This window comes from Pithys albifrons, chromosome Z, assembly GCF_047495875.1.
Source record: "Pithys albifrons albifrons isolate INPA30051 chromosome Z, PitAlb_v1, whole genome shotgun sequence".
NCBI classification, from domain to species: domain Eukaryota; kingdom Metazoa; phylum Chordata; class Aves; order Passeriformes; family Thamnophilidae; genus Pithys; species Pithys albifrons.
The window spans coordinates 3358113-3373241 of NC_092497.1; the positions used below are offsets into that span (position 1 = coordinate 3358113).

General features: G+C 42.3%; 1 protein-coding gene across 2 annotated transcripts in view; it reads right to left on the minus strand.

Annotated features, from left to right (window-relative positions):
• Positions 1–15129, minus strand: part of LOC139684901 (urea transporter 2-like) — a 303543-nt gene that overhangs the window by 33127 nt on the left and 255287 nt on the right. The window contains exon 4 of one of the 2 annotated variants that reach the window (XM_071581301.1): positions 9588–9686. The exons of the other annotated variant lie outside the window; for it this stretch is intronic. The gene's annotated coding sequence lies outside the window, so the exon portion shown is untranslated. The remainder of the gene's footprint in view (positions 1–9587; positions 9687–15129) is intronic. 2 annotated transcript variants of the gene reach the window in all.

Below are 15129 nucleotides of genomic sequence, written 5' to 3' on the forward strand. Positions count from 1 at the left end.
AATAAATACATGCTTCCTGTAGGTGCCACTTTATATATCGAATTAGTAAAGCTTGTTAAGTCTCTCATTATTTTGTGGCACAATAGAGAGTACAGGTGCTTTTCTGCATAAAATGTTCACATGACACAGCAGGAGTAGCACTTTAAGCCTAAATGGCATGCACTTTGTTATCTAATTTTTGCACATTAATCCTCTCAAGATGTCTGTTAACATAAACCTTGCTAATTAATGTTCCTTTAGCATCTGCAAATGTATGATTCAGTTTTTTTAGAGGAAATTGGAAGACCACAGTGTATTGTATTATGAATCATAATATCAATGACATTTAAAGACATGTAAAGTATCTTAGCTGGTACAGGATACAGAACTATACCACCTTCTAACCTCATCAACAAAAAAAACCCTTACCTCTGCTACATCCATTTCTGTTTATGTTCTTAGACAATTACAGCTGTAGCAAGATTTTGGCAAATGTCTTTATTTCTGTGTGTTTTCCTAAGGAATAAAAAAGGGATTCTCACCTAAAATAAATTCCTAAAAAGATCTGGAGTTCCAAATAAGAGGCTCAAGATTCCTTTTTTAGTCAATGGAGATAGACAGGCAGCTGAAGAACCACAGAGAATTCACATCTAACCTTTATGCAAATAGTCATATTGAAACAAGCTCAAGTTCAAAATTATTTATACCAAAAAATGAGTACTCAAGGGACTTTAGGCATTCCTTTGCCCTTCTTACATTGAATGGGAAATAGCAGACAGCCTATTGTCTCTCTTTTGGTGTTTCTGAGACCAATGAATGTGTCAAACATGCACTGTGGTCTTGAAATTCAATCCCTTATTTCCATTCCAAAGGTATCTGGAATTCTATAGTAAAGGAAAAAATTCTGGATATTTGTGTTACAAAGAAACTTCTAGTCTTGAATTATTACTTGCAATAACACTGTTCATGAAAAGATATGAACCTAATTAGCAGGCATCAAGCCTCCCCTGATTGAAAATGTCACAACAGAAATGGGAAACACTGTAGGAAAAGTATGAAGAGATATTCAAATATCACCACCATTCATTTCTGCACAAAATCTTAAAAATTATCTGTGGATGTGGTGGACAAGAACTTGGTAGAGACTGTGGACAGAAAAGGATGCACATTATCATAATTTTTGCTCCAAACTCTGGGGGTTAAGTCTCCCACAGATCATCTTAACCACAGACATACAGCTTAAATCCTCCTGTTAGCCATATTATCTTAAACATCATGGGTTATTTATTGCTGGTAATGTTTTTCACAGGAGGACTGATTAGCTGTTGAAGAAAACTACCAGGGAAAGCAGTGGATCCCTCTTCTCTTGAAGTCTTCATCTCAAAACTGGAAGTCAATGTTGTTGCACTCAATACAGCAGCTACAGGATGAAATTTACAGTCAGTATTACATGGGCTGAATGCTGAAATGTCCCGTCTGGCCTGAGCATTTATGAATTTCACTGTTTCTAAAGTACCTACAGATCCTTGAATAAAAGACAAAATTGGAAGTACAGCATATTTTATGGGAGAGCTCCATCTGCCTTACGTGGAGGTAAAGAAAACCTCACACACAGCGAGCTCAGGTACAGGAACATTTTATTAAACTTATTAGAACTTTCAGCCAAGTGGGTGCCTAGACATAAATAAGCAAGGGCAGGCCAGCTTTACTAAAATACATATTTTTCTCACTCTGACAGGCATACAAGGGGCCACAACTGCCTGTGTCTCCAGGACAATTTTAACAGCAAGACCTTTCTCCTCAGGGGACTGCTCTCACTTTTTCATTTAAAAGAGGAGAAAAGAAACTCAATCCTAAACATATGATGATTTTATTATGTGAAACCCAATAGGAAATGAAGTAAGAATATCAGGCTGCTTTCAGTTGGGTAGTTTCCTAGCAAGGGATTTTGTTTTAAGTTGGAAGAGGGGCAGCTGTGTTGGAGGCTCACTTCCCTCCGCCTAAACATCAGGACCTCTTTAATTGCTGGAGGTTGCTGGGTGAGCTGAGTGGTGCAAAGGGTAGAGGAGGCTTGATGGGATCTTCTGAGCTTTAATCCAGGCTCTGTTGGTTTGTAGAGGAAGATTCAGTGACAGCAGTAGAGGAAAAAGAGTCCTCTAAACAACTGCAGCATGTCCTGGTTGTGTCTGTTGGTGTGCACACAGGGACACCTGAGTGTGTGTGCCTGTGTGTGTGTGTGTGTGTGTGTGTGCGCGCCTCTCTCTGTGTGTGTGTGTGTGTGTGTGTGTGAACACTATAAGCAAGCCAGCCAAATTCCATCTTCATGGACAGTTCAATGGAAAGTTAGCTCGAAAATGCAGTATATCATATTTCATGAATTTAATAGGGTTTTCATGATTTTACAAAGTGCTTCAACCAGACACTCATGGCTGGAGGCTGCACAGCAGGAGACCTAAAACACTGCATCTGTGTTTTTCAACTCTTGCCAGAATCCATTGAATTTGATCCGGAATGACTATGCATCTTTGGAATGTACATTCACTTTTCTCTTGCCTTATCCAAATAAAAAAGGGAGATGGGGGGAGTGAGGGAGAAAAGAGTCCTATGAGAATTCCATATGGAAACACTAAACTAGCATTATAAAGGATTTCCTATAAACAAAATTACGGTCACAAATTTTGGACTCGGACCACATTTGAAACAAAGGGCCTTTTGTCTCCCTCTTTTTAATATATTATTTTATCTATGTTAACATACACATTTTTATTTTTTTATGGATATAGATAAACAGATGTACACGTATACACTCATGCTAAAATGAATGTATATATTAGTTTGAGGTCCATTTTCAATCTCTCTTAATTTTTTTTTTTGATTGCTGAACTCCTAACTAGAGCAAACTTTAATCGTACTGTGCACTAAATCCCTTGAAAATAAATATCCAGGGCAACTTCAAAAGCCCTTAATTAGAAGCACATGTGTGGTGTTACAAATTTCTGGCTGAGGCGGCTGAGTTGTAATTTAACGTTATGATCTGCCATAAATATTATCCATAATGAGCAGACTTCATGTTACACTTCTCAACGTCAGATAACTGCAATATTTTGTGTCTGCTTTTGTTCAATCTCTGAACCTTAAGTGAAGTTTAAAATTAGAAAGAGAGGAAGAAAGAAAGAACCAGTTTTCCCACCGGGGAGCTGAATATTTCTGTCCTCCTAGCTGTAAAGAGGGCTATTGATTTTATTCTGTTTTCTTTGTTACAGTTTAAAAATGTGGCAAACAGATAATAACTTGGAGATGATGGGGGAAGGGGAATAATAAGTTTTGGAGGATGATGGGTTGTTTTGCACAACTTTCTCAAAGAAGATTCCTGGAATATGGACTATGTTTCCTGATCCCCTCCAAAAAACCCCAAACTATCATGGCTCATTTCTACATGAGAGTCTAAACTGTTTCTGCCCCTGTGTTATACCTGACCCAACTCTGTCATACTGCAGAAATGTGATGGTTGAGGATAAAATTTTCTATGTTAATTTTAGGCAGTTTGTGAATTGGTTTTGCAGCCTTGGCACAGATTGTGTGTGATTGATTATATGTACGTGTGTGTGTGTAAGGAGGGGGTAATGAACCAGCCAGTAAATTTACAGTGCAATTATGCAGCTGTAAGGATTATGCACTGGTTGCCTAAATGTGTGTGAAACAAGGCAAAAATAACATGGGGCTGTGAAACAAGTCAGGAGTCTCATGACTCATGTATAAAGAGGCAGTTTGGTTTGGACTTTGACCAGCCACATAAGCTATGTGATTTTTGCCTTGCAGGGTGCCCAGGGACCCTGTACCTGTCTAAAATGACAAGCCTTGTCTGGTGTTTTTGACTTCATATACCTTCATGTTGCCTTGGCAGGCTGCCCATGCAGCCGCAGCCATATCTTATTGTTCAGTCAGGGGAAGAGGGCTCCAGGGTGACTTTATTGAGACCTGCCAGTACCTTAAGTGGCTGCAAGAGAGCTGGGGTGGGACTTTGGATGAGGGCCTGGATGGACAGGGCAGCGGTGAACGTCTTCCCACTGCCAGACGGCAGGGCTAGATGGGATATGGGAAAGGAATTCCTGGCTGTGAGAATTGTGAGGCCCTGGCACAGGTTGTTCCGAGACGCCTCATCCCTGATAGTGATAAAAACCAGGCTGGACAGGGCTTGGAGCAGCCAGGTCTAGTGGAAGGTGTTCCTACCCATGGCTGTAGGGTGAAACTGGATAGTGTTTAAAGTCACTTTCAATGCAAAGCATTCCACGATTCCATGGTTCTTTTAGCCTGAGTGCAAGGCACAGGTGTGTTGCTCTCTCCTGAGATATGTATCCTAGACAGAAGTCATGTGTACACAGCCTGTGCTCCATCCATTAGCATGAGCAACCCCCTCCTCTTCTGCCACTCACATCAGCCTCTTAGTTGGAGCTGCTTTTATGTTAGTTAAAAAAAAATGCTACAAGAGTGACTAAAAGTCTCTATGCAGGGGCCTGGGGTGGAGAGCTGTCTCTACTGACTTCAGTGGCTGAATATAAAGCCTGGCTCCTGCAGCTACATGCTTATGGAGCAACTCAAAGCAGGGAAGTGGTGATCAGAGACACAACAGTTCCAAGCTGCAGGCACCAAAGGACCAGATATAAAGCAAATAGACAGTGGAAATAGCATGCTCTGTGGTCAGGATAACAAGTGGCTCTGTGGTATTGGTACCTGTCTGTTTGGTTTTGGCCAGACTCTCTGACTGCTGGCAGTGCTGCTGGGGAGACACTGGGGTGCCTGGGATTATATCTTCTCCCAGGAGATGTCAGACTCTCATAGGAACAGTAACAAATTCTTGTGGCAGCAGGAGGAGCTGCAAATACAGTTCTCCAGGATTTCTCCTACAAGACTTTCTGTCTCAGCTCTGTCTCTTGTTTCTGAGATGCCTATATGCAATTTTTGCCTGTGCTGTTGCAAAGCCTTGAGCTGGATCATGTCCTGTCAGCTCTCATAACTCATATCAGATAACAGCAAGCTGCAAGCCAGGTTCGTTTCCAGTGCCATCTCCCTCAGCCCAGCTATGTTACATGGGGATGGATTTGTCCACCTCCTTCCCCTCTTTAAGTAGTGCAGAGCAGAAACAAGGCTGTAAACATTCAAGGTGACAGGTTATCTCCAGAAAGATTTGCCAAGTTACTTTATAAACTTCAGATATGTAGGAGAGAAGATAAAAGCTATAATGTTGCCCTTCATTCCCCGTGATGGATATGTTGCTCAATCTCTGACTGTGTTGGATGTGTCCAACCAAACTTTTCATTACAGCTGTGGAAATAAAATACCTCTAATCTCCCCCTCCCCTTCCATCTCTACTTGCTGGAACTGGAAGTGCCAAGATATGAAGAGTCTGTTGTCAAGATATTTCTACCAGAGATGATGTAAAAGCCCATTTTTCTGTGACTACCAACATCAATTTTCAGGCTGGCAAGGTTCAGATAATGCATGGGGACCTGAAGAACTGTGAATGTCTCTGAATACAAACAGCACTCAGAGTCTCCTCCAGTAATGCTTTTAGAGACACATCCAGTAATTTGGGCCACTTCCTAAACCAACCTTAAGCCACATATATTGCCAGAGAAAAGTTTCCTAGTTCTTGCTTCAAAATGATATTTAAAACTTCACAGTGTCCTTTCAACAGGGGGATCAAGAAGTTATTTAGAAGCATAAATAATTTCAGGGTTTCAGAGCAGGTCCTTGAAGTCCCCACTAGCACCACCACCTGTCTAAACACAGCCATAGGTGACTTCCCCATCAGGGACTGGAGTGATGTAACTTTGCTGGAAGTAGAACCTCTCTCCCTTGTGACCATATTTGCTATTCTTGTGACCATATTTGCTATTAATTATTTGTGTGCATGCCATTCCAGGTAAGCTGGGGATTATCTGACACACCTCTTTAAATAACATCATAGAAAAGCTATACATGAAAGATGCTAGGAGATACATAAAGTGAAAAAGCACTCTGTAATCAAGGTCAAACACTAGTAGTGAGTTCAAGCCAAATAGGAACTCAGATTTCATGTGGCTATTCACTCTTTCATCTTCATTTCTTTACTTCTCTGTAGTGTACCCTGGTTGCGACCAATGACTTAATAGACTTCGGGACGGCCTTGAGACCAAGTGGACTGATAATGATGGTAATGATAATTGCTCTTCCTTTCCATTGGTTTGTATTCAACTTTTCTTAACTATGTCTTCTGTCACTGCCTGAAGAACAATTCCCAGTTGAACATGGTAGAGTACAGCTTATCGAATCAGCTGTCCTGAACCCACAGAGGTTACTCATGTCCCTCAACCTGCTAAACCATAGTCGTGTGAGTGGCATGGGTCACCTGTGTGCATGTTCAAGGCTGTGCAATGTGCTTGGGTCAGAGAGTTGCTGCCCCAACCACTCATTTTTCAGGACGTCAATAGGTGGAGCTGAAGGAACAACGCAGAGCACATAAGTGAAAGTACAAATGGATTTGTTTGCCTTTCGTGGTGTGCTAGGAAGGTATCGCACTTGTGAAATGACACAAGTGTAGCTGTACAGTGAGGGGAGAGCAGGAGGGCTACCAGATTGCTGCAGAAAATGATGGAAGAGTGATAGAAAAGGAATGGAGAGCATGGAAATGTACATCTGGAACAAACTACCTTTTCTCTCTATATAGACGTCTCCAGAGTATATTCTGCATTTGCTTCAACTTCTACACATACAGCATTAACATTGACTTTGCTTTCCTTGGTAAATCTCCCACAGAATGAATTCTAGCATAAGATTTTGCATATCTAGCTTAGATTGGAAAATCAATCAAGTGGTTTTTTTGTCAGAGATGTCCACCTTGAGATGATCTAGAGTTCAGTTAAGGCAGATCAGGTATATTTAAATTGTCCCTCTGCATAAATAAATCACTTTGTAAAAGAATCCTTAGTATTCCATGTAAATAAGTATTCTAATGTCATGGTTTGCTTAGTCTGCTAATCAAAACATGTAGCTCTGAGCACTTACCATTTAGTGCAACTTACGAAAATCAAGAATCATTATTGCTGTCTGATACGTTATCACCAGCAGCCATATAATGGGCAAAATGTTCTTGGGTTGGAACAAGTGCAATTTATGATTCTAAATTATTATGTATAAAGAAAGAAGAGTGCAGCTGGATATTCGTTAGGCACATTCAATTAAATTTATTGAAAACAGTAAAGAATATGTTTTAATTAATGAGCCAAGTGCACATGGCATGGAATCTGCAAAGAAAGCCCACAGGGCTCTGCAGTGCTTTTGTATTTACTGGGAAGTGAAATGGCAAAGCTGCTCCTCTCTTTACAAATGGGTCACCTGCGGACTACAGTTCACCTGCTTTGGTTATTTCTGCTTTGTGGCCACAGTTAAAGGATTTTACCCCTCAGGCCTATCAGTGATACAAAAGATATCAGATGTTTTTATGCATCTCAGTGTTTGGACTTCCAATCTGCAAATGAGTTTCAGGAGAAGAAGATAGCTAGCATATTCCAAAAATCAGGACCTTTGGTCAAATTGCCTTCTGAAAGGGTACTTAAGAATGGTTAAAAATATGTTAAAAACATTGCAAGTGTTGCCTCTGTGCTGCAGTTTTGGAAGGAATGAATAGGAAAAAGCAGTACATCTTCAACAACTGTGAAGTTCATGTCCCTAGATGACCTTCGAAATCAAAACTGCATGACTGACAATTCCCCTAAGAGTTGGAAAATGTGCTGAAGAGATTGACCAAAGGATGTATTGCTTGTGAGGTGTTCTTATAAAGAACTAAAATAGAAATGCAGTAGCATGAACAATTATTAAAGTTACTCTTGGGACTGGAACTTCTAGCTCAAAAATCTTGTTGAAGAAATTTTTGGCACCTGGCATTAACCATGTTTGTTAGAAGCCAGAAAGTGAATCACCTTGGAAAATCTGAACAAAATTTCCTTGGCTGCCATCATGCAAAGGCAGATGAAATGTATTTCCAAAATATAAGACATTTTTAATGTGATTTTTAGTTCCAATCAACTAGGTCAAAATAAGACAGTATTTGCAGCTTGTAGTTTAAGTAGAACCCTCTTGGCTTTTACTGAGTTGATAATTTGTTATTTGACAGAAAGGGAAGGGTATTGGGTACAGTGTTATACTATTCATACTCATATTAAGACTTAGAATACCCTCTTTAGGCTTGGCCTTTCCTAAAAAATTCCACAAGTCAGGTGTGACCCTTACCATCCACAAACTGGGATCTATCACTGGCAGGGCTCACTAACGGGGGTCATATGGAGACCCTTAGGGACTGACTGTACAAGGTGAAGCCAATTCTCCTGAAAGGCTGAGGATTAGTCTGTTCATGGAGTCTGTGCTGAAAGGAATAGCCTGGATGCCCATGCCCTGTTTAAGCATTTAGAGATTAAACCACAGCAAGGGGTGCTCCACATGACCTATCAATGTGCACTTGAGCCCCAGAAGCCAATTACATCCTGGGCTGATCCTACAGTGTGGGCAGCAGGCCGAGAGTGGGGATTCTGCCCCACTGCTATTCTCAGGTGAACCCTACCTGCAGAGCTGCCTCCAGCTCTGGGGTCCAGCATCAAAAGGTATTGGAGCTGCTGGATTGAGTCTACAGAAGGCCATGGAGGTGCTGCAAAAAGCTCTGCCATGGAGATAGGCTAAGGGAGTTGGAGTTTTTCAGCCTAGAGAAGAAGAGTTTTCAGGAAGATCTTAGAAACTCTTCCAAGGGGCTCCAAGAGAGTTGAAGAATGATTTTGGACAAGGGATGGAGTGACAGGAAAAGGGGAAATTGCTTTCTCATGCCAAAGGGCAGATTTAGATGATATTTTGGGAAGAAACTTTAGTCTATGAGGGTGATGAGGCCCTCACACAGGATGCCTGGAGAATCTGAAACTGTCCCATCCCTAGAAGTGTTCAAGGCCAGAATGGACAGGGATTGGAGCAACCTGGGATAGTGGAAGGTGTTCATTCTAATGGCAGGGGGTTGGAATAAAATTATCTTTAAGGTCCTTTCAAACTCAAACCAGTCTGTGAGGAGAGAGTCTCAGTCAGAAGCTCTGCTACTGCAGACAGTGGACATGCACAACTCTTCCCCTCCAAGCAGCACTTGTAGTGAGGAAGTGGTGGCTTTTTACTTAAAGTGTCGCTCTTGTAGCACCCCATCTCAGATATCCTGCAATTAACTAAATAGTTTCATTTGGAGAAGTAATTGCTCCTTACAACATCCCAAAAGTGACCCTTGAAGATGTCTGAAATACAGGGTGGACTGAGTGCTTTACTATAGCCTGGATGTAGTCACAGTGCTGCAAATATCTTCCACCTGGTGTGTTGTCTGCCAGGGTGTTTTCCAATACAGCTGCATCACTAGTTGTGCTTCCCCTGCGCAGTTGAGCAACAACTTTGAAAGGCAGCTGGGAAGAAATTGCCTTCTCTGCAAATTGAGTTTCTGGCCTGAATGAAAGTGCCTGGCCTTGTAGAAAGGTGAGCAGCATACTGAGATCAGAGACTGTCAGGGGTAGGATGGAGCATGCACACACATTCAGGTAGCCTGAACTCACCAGAGAAATGTGGGATGATTTTCTCCTTTTGTAGAGTTGAACCTGTGTACTCCAGCCTGTGTGTTTTGGGAAGTGGGAATAGCTCCTGGTCACGTCTTCCTAAAGCAAGGAGACAAAAAATCTGTTTCAGACTGGAGAGCCACAGAGCAAGAGTAACCATAGAATCACATCATCACAGAATGGTGCGGGTTGGAAGGGGCTTAAAAGATAATCTCATTCCAACCTCCCTGTCAGTTTTGGGCAGGGACACATTTCCACCACCCCTCTTTGCTCTAAGACCTGCCCAGCCTGGCCTTGGACACTTCCAGGGATGAAGCATCCATAGCTTCTCTAGGCAACGTGTGCCAGGGTCTCACTGCCCTCAGAGTCAAGAATTTCTTCCCCATCTCCCACCTCATTCTGCTCTCTGTCAGTTTGAAGCCGTTCCCCCTTGTCCTGTCACTCCAGGCCCTTGTAAATAGTCTCTCTCCATCTTCCCTATAGGCTCCTTTCAGATACTGGAAGGCCACAATTTTGTCAGCCCGAAGCCTCCTTTTCTTTTCCAGACTGAACAACCCCAGTTCTCTCAACCTCTCCTCACAGGAGAGGTTGCCTCCTTTAGACTCTCTTCAACAGCTCTCTGTCCTTCCTGTGCTGGGCCCCAGGGCTGGAGGTAGCTCTGCAGGTGGGGTCTCACCTGAGGGGGCAGAGGGGCAGATTCCCTCCCCCCCCCTGCTGCCCGCACTCTGGAACACCCCAGCATACTGGGAGTTCTGGACTGGGCCATGTCCAGCCTCTCACCCACCAGCACCTCCAAGTCCTTCTCCCCAGAGCTGCTCCATCTGTTCATCTCCAGCCTGGGCTGATCCTGGGGGTTGCCCTGACCCAGGTGCAGCACCTTGCACTTGGTCTTATTAAACTACATGAGATTCCCATGAAACACTTGCCAAGCTTGTCCAGACCTCTCTGGGTGGCCCCAGGTATGTCACTGCACCTTCAGCTTGGTGGGACCTGCAAATCTGCTGAGGGTGCCCTTGATCCCTCTAGGTCATTAATGAAGGTATTAAATAACACTGGTCCAAAACCAGACACCCGAGGGACACCACTGGCCACTGATGTCTCTTGGAACTCTGAGCCATTGACCATGACCCTCTGGATGTGACCATCCAACTATTTTCTTATCCATCAAACATTTCATTCATTGAATCCATCTCAATTTAGAGAGAAGGATGTTGCGGGAGACAGTGTCAAAGTCTTTACAGAAAATTGGTAAACAAAAGGTGAATGTATATATAGGGCAACATGCCAGCAACTTTTCTAGGTGCTCAAAGAGCTTTGAGTAGCCCCAAAGGCCCACAGTGTAAAGGGCCCAGTTACTGGAATCACTGTGATAGTATGGCAGGTCTACCCTCAGATGGTGAACAGAAAGTAGTTCCTCTCTGCTGGGATTTTAAAAGATCTTCCAGAGTGAATACAAAGGTAGAGACCTTAGTGGCTCCCCTCATGTACAAGATATCCAGACTGCACTCAGAGGAGCTCTGAATTGGCTCTGACCCACGTGCTCACCACTCATATTTCAGCACAATGAAACAGAGACTTGCTTGTATAAGGAGTTTACTTGCAAACATGGTCCAGAAGAGCCTCCAGCCTAAAAAGTCTTTTTTTGGCTGTCAACAGCTGATGGTTACTGGAAACTGCAGCATTAATGGGAGAAGTATCATCTTTGCTAATATCTTCAACCAAATTTCTTAGTGAAAACAAGCTGTTCCACAAGCAGCAGAATTAATGAAATCAAGTTTCTTGTAGAAGTGTGTCTCAGGCTTGAACTTTCTGGTTAAACAAATGTGCCAACTTAAGGTTTTCCCATAGCTGTGATATGAATAATGTCTTTGCCCAACACAGATTCTCCCCTCTCTGATAAAGGGTTACTGGAACCTCCCTTACACTGTCTGATGCAACTAATCAAGTCCCTGTCTTCCCCCAGGCTGTAAATTTTCATGAAACATGTACAATTCCAACAAATTTTGTTGAAACAGGTTAAAAAGTTGTCAGGGCAACACAAAGAGATGAGATGATACACCCATAACTTGGATCATGTAAGTTCTTGTTTTCTTTGGAAGCCAGAATAGCGACATTCTCCACAGGCAGATTTTAATGCAGAAAATGGCTATTTTTGGAAATCTTTACACTCTTTTCTATCTTATAGAGGATTAAGATAGAAAGGGATGCAACTTGGCTTCTCTCCTCTGTATGATTTATGACCTATAGGAGAAAGAGAGCTTAAAGGTAACCTATCAGTTTCTTTCAGCAATTAGCTTGCTCTTACAAATTTTCTAAATTCTTGTTGTTCATCCTTTTGATGAACAGAACCTCACTAAAAGGCTTTTACATTTTGAATTCTAGTATTTTGCTGCTTGTTCTTGTTGAGACTTTTAGTTTCACAGAGACCATGTGAATCAATTCAAGTGTCAGTATTGAAATTTTAAGACAGGTTTTCCAAAGACCAAAGTTTATGCACTGATGTTATATGAACAGTTGACAAAAGTTCCCTTTTCAGTTACTCTAATTTTTCTTATCTTTCTCTTCTACATTTTAATAGACTGACTGTTGTCAGACAGTTCTTCAGACTAGACATAATAAAAATAGAAAATAAGTTCTTTAAAAAAATCTCACCAGCTTTCTTTATATAAGAAAAAAATATCAATGATGCAAGAGCTCTTTTTCCACTCACTGGTCCTCTTTCTTACCTGGAGAAATGGTGGAAAACTTTGGATGCCCCATCCCTGAAAGTGTTCAAGGCCAGCTTGGATGGGGCTTGGAGGAACCTGGTCTAGTAGAAGGTGATCCTGCCCATGGCGGGGGGGTTGGAAAAAGATGAGCTTTAAGGTCCCTTCCAACACAAATCATTCTATGATTCCACAATAAACACTTGAATAGATCATCCCAAGACAATGTCTAGTCAAAGATTAGTGGCATTTATTTTACTCTTCTTGTCTTCTCTTCATTAATTCAAGACTAGGAAGTGATGGGTAACATTACTGTTGTGGTTTTAAACAGGTCATTCCTCCTGGGAATTGGATCTCAGAGCACCATGTGTCCCAGGTGCATTGCAAAGCCCAAAGCTACTCCTTGTTATTTACACTCTTTTGATTTTCCCAGAGCCTTTATTTAGGCAGTTCTTGTTGTGGCCAGTACTAGTGACAAGGGAAATATTTATAGTGTTGAAATCAGAGGAACCAGCACTGGGCAGCACTAACAGCATTCCATCATTTTCTTTTTTCAAGAAAGGGATGTAGCTGCAGCCTTAAAGATCACTCATCAACGTAGGAATATTTATCTCTTGGAAAGCCTTTGTGTAGTGCAGTGAAACAAGCATTGTTTTTTAGAATGATTCACAATTTTTCATTATCCAGTGACACTTTGATACCAGTGAACTTTATTGGCTATCAGCTAGCACACTGGTTTCTGATGGGGACAGCAGTGAACAGTGCTATTCCTCAGCCTTCCTAACCCACTGTTTCTCATGCTGTCTGTTCAAAAAACTTTTTTTTTTCTATACACATCCCATATTTTTTGATTCATGGAGGGTTTTACACACAGTTCAGTGGGACAGCTCATGGCAGCAAGGATATCTGTAGGTACTCACAACTCTAGTGTCTCACTTTATGTCCTCAATGGTTTTCAGGCTATAAGCCTAAAATTAGAGAATCACGTCTGTCAATCCCTCTCCTCTAAATCTGGGTGAGCGTTTGTCTCAGGCCACCGATACCAGGAGAGCAACAAAGGCAGGGCAGGAAAGTTTGGCATCAGTTGGGAGTGTAAAAGCTTTGGAAAATGTGGGAGATACAGGCAGGAACTCCAGCCTGGATTTGTCACCTTCTACTGAAGTGTGCAAAGCCTGCAGGGCCATATCTATTTTTTGTTCCCAAATCTTATTCTCCTCCAGCCCCCTTGCAGCAATAACCTGCCCTAGGGAACTGCTTCTTTTGCCTGTGCTGTGAGCTGGCCAGGCTGCACCACCTGGCCCTGGCTGTTTCCTTTCCCCTCTGCTCTAGCTGCTGAAACCCTGGCAACAGCTTGATGGAGTGATGGGAGCCTGACAGAGGGGATGTGAATAGCTTGCTGTTGATTGACAGCCACACCATAGAGTAGTCTGTCAGATTAATTAACTGCACTTCAGAAATCCCTGGAGATCCCTTCACCATTTCACAGGGTGCTGTAGAAACATATTGTGAAGATCCAGTCTCCTTTCCCCCAAATGGCAATCTATCTGTAAGTAGGTGGAATCAGCCTGTGGACAGGAGTGAGGAAACAAAAAGACTTTTAAGGAATAGGAAGTGCATAGATTCCACAAAGGGATGTTTCCCCTTGGCTAATGGCATCAGAGTTCCCTTGGTGTCCTCTGAAAGAGGTGGTCATCACAAGTTGACCATCAGTCAGTCTTGCCCCCTATCTGGATGGATGTACTCCACAAAGTAGCAGAGAACATCATGTTGGATGAAGACCCAGAAATTTCAATTCCAGTGCCTGAACCTGCAGATGTCCACTCTGCTGATATAAAAATAAGGCTAAGATTTATTGTTATTATTATTATTATTTCCCAGGCAGCTGTCAAAGCAAATTTGAGTAAAGGGACTTTTAAGTAGTGCTTACATGGGGAATTACTCATGGAAAATTCCTTCTCTGAACTTTTACAATTTCATCAACAAAGGAATGTTTATAAAGCAAAGCCCTGCTCTAGACACCGATATTTCTGAGTTTGAAATTATTCTTGTAGCAGTTGAAATTGAGTTCATGCATCAGTTGAAGAGTAGGTACTACAACCAGGTGGAACAAGGACCTGCTTGGGGCAATCAAGAGGGAAAAATATTCTTTGTGTGGCAAGAACTGAGAATATGAATGAAGGCATCTGAGACAGTAGGGTGAAATAGTTCCTTGGTCAGATTATTTTCTAAATTATCATTACTTGTAAAGTGTAAATAATTAATTTTGTCTTGAGAAAATATTGGTAATGCCTAAAAGAGAGGTAAATTATAAAATCATAGAATGACAGAATGGTTTGGTAGGAAGGAACTTTAAAGAACATCCAGTTCCAAATCCCCTGCTATGGACAGGGACAAATTCCACTGGACCAAGTTCCTCCAATCCCTACTCAACCTGGCCTTGAACACTTCCAGGGATGGGACAGTGTCCTAGTTCAGCAAGCTGGGACCAGTTTATCACTGTGTGGGTGTGACCTAAACTGTGTATTCTACACTCTCTGTGTAATCTCTCATGAACTCTTAACAATGGACCACTTGCAGCAACTGCCCAGGGCACAGCTGACTCCTCAGGTTGTAAGCTGAGTGTTTAAGAAGCCTGTGAGATTAGAGCTGTGATAACTCACCCCCCAGGAAGCACCTTCACACCCAGTCTGAGGGGGCGTTTCTGCTAATGGACCAGTAACAATTCCAAAATACCCCATGACTTAGAGTTAGATCACCCATTGTGTAATTCCCTGCCCTGGGGGGGTACTGGGCCTTCCCACCTGAACCTGAGGGGATATAATCTTGGGATTTGGAGA